We start from the raw sequence: 2,258 nt of genomic DNA, 5'->3' as shown, positions 1-2,258 counted from the left end.
CATTGTATTATATAATATTATATATTAATATATTATTATATTATAATACCACAGCTTCTTTTGTGATTTTTATATGGCATGTAGCCAGTTCAATGAATTCTTTATTTTAAATTATTTCTATTATTCTGTCCTTTTGAATCATTGCCAGGCTTAAGTACTATTTTTTAAAATTTTATTTTAAAGGGAGTACTACATGAGAAGCAAACAAACAAAAACATAGAACAGTAGCAGCATACCAGTATCACGAACATAAACAAATCAAAGCAAGAACATTCAAAGTTTTACAGGGTCTCAAGACAAATTAATACAAATCAACAGTAGTTGTTACATTGCATATCGCTATCCTCAACTACATTGCTCAGATTATCAGATGTAAGAATGAAAGATGGCTCAAACCATTAAAGAGAATAAGAAAATAACTCTTCAATAAAACCTTAGAGATAATACAGAGTTTCACTAGACAAGTTGGTAGGAGTTCACCATTGTAATTCCATTGCATATTGTTACCTTCAAATCAGTTGCTCAGACCACCAGACACAAGCATGGACAGTCAATCAGAACATAAAAAATTGTGAGCATTAATTGTTCTTTTTTTTTTTTTTTTTTCAGTATCTGGAACCAAACTCAAGACGTCACACTTGCCAGGCAGGCTCTGTGCCACTGAGCTAAATCCCCAGCACCTAACTGTTCATTTCAATACACCGTCAGATATCAGCAATACAGTCATTGCAGCTATTCACATATATATTTATGTTTTGCCTTCCGTCTTTCTTTTATCTTCCTTCCCTCATTCCAGTTCTTTCCTTTGAGCAATTTCTTTCCCTTTCCTATCATCTATTGTACATTTTGAGTTTTATCTAGTCTTTCAGGTTCCTATATGAAGGAGACAATATGATGTTTACACATGTGGGTCCGATTTATTTCACTTATGAGTGTGGTCTCTAGTTGCATCTATTTACCTACAAAATCCTCAAGTTTATTTTTTCTTAATAGCTGAATAATACTCCATTGTGTAGAAATACCACAACTTCTTTATCCATTCCTCAGTGGATGAGAATCTGGGTTGTTTCCAAGATCTAGCTATAACAAATTGTGCTGCTATAAACATGGGTGCACATATATCACTGTAGTATGATGTCTTTAACTCTTCTGGGAAAATACCCAGAAGGGGAATAGCTAGGTAAAAGGGTACTTCTAATACTAGTTTTGTGAGGAATCTCCAAATTGATTTCCACAGTGGTTTCACCAATCTACACTCCCACCAGCAGTGGAGTAGGGTTCCTTTCTTCCCACAGCTTCTCCAGCATTTGTTATTGGTTGATTTCTTCATGATAGCCATTCTTTCTGGGGTGAGATGGAATCTCAGTGTTGTTTTAATTTGCATTTCTCGAATGACTAATGACATTGAATATTTTTCCATATATTTATTCGCCATTAGAATCTCTTCATTTGACAAGTGTGTATTCATCTCAGATGCCCATTTTTGGATTGGGTCTTTGAATTTGGGAAGCCTGATTTTCTTTTTTAATTCTTTATATGTCCTAGAAATAAGTACTTTGTCTGAGGAGCAGTTGGCTAAAATTTTTTTCCCAGTTCATGGGTTTTCTTTTTATTTACTGGTGATTTATTTAGATGTGCAAAAACTTTTCAATAAGATGAGACCCCAGTTGTTGATTCTTTGAAAGTATTTCCCATGCAGTTTGGTTTCTGTTCATGAACTCTCTACCCACCCCCAATGTCATCAAGATTTTTACCTACTTTGGGTTCCAATAAATTTAGTGTTTCTGTTTTAATATTTAGATCTTTGATCCATTTTGACTTTAATTTAGTGCATAGTGAAAGACATGGGTCTAGTTTTAGTCTTTGGCATGTGGAAAGCCAGTTTTTCAAGCACCATTTATTAAAGAGGCTGTCTTTCTTCCATTGAACATGTTTGGCCCCTTTGTTGAAGATAAGGCGACTGAGTGTGTTTCTAGTTGTATCTGTACCTTTTCATCTGTTCCATTGACCTTCAGGTCTGTTTTTGTGCCAGTACCATGCTGATTTTATCACAGTCGCTTTGTAATATAATTTTAAGTCTGGAATTGTGATGCCTCCTGCCTTTCCTTTGTTTCCCATGATTGCTTTTGCTATTCTATGCCTCTTCTGGTTCCAGATGAAATTTTCTCTAGATCTGTGAGGTATACTCATGGTATTTTAATTGGCATTGCATTGAATCTGTACAACAGTTTTGGTAGTATGGCCATTTTCACAATGTT

The sequence above is a fragment of the Chinchilla lanigera genome, unplaced genomic scaffold (assembly GCF_000276665.1).
Source record: "Chinchilla lanigera isolate Chin_1 unplaced genomic scaffold, ChiLan1.0 scaffold00020, whole genome shotgun sequence".
NCBI classification, from domain to species: Eukaryota; Metazoa; Chordata; class Mammalia; order Rodentia; family Chinchillidae; genus Chinchilla; species Chinchilla lanigera.
The sequence above is the reverse complement of the archived record's forward strand: the minus strand, read 5'-3'. Positions refer to the sequence as shown.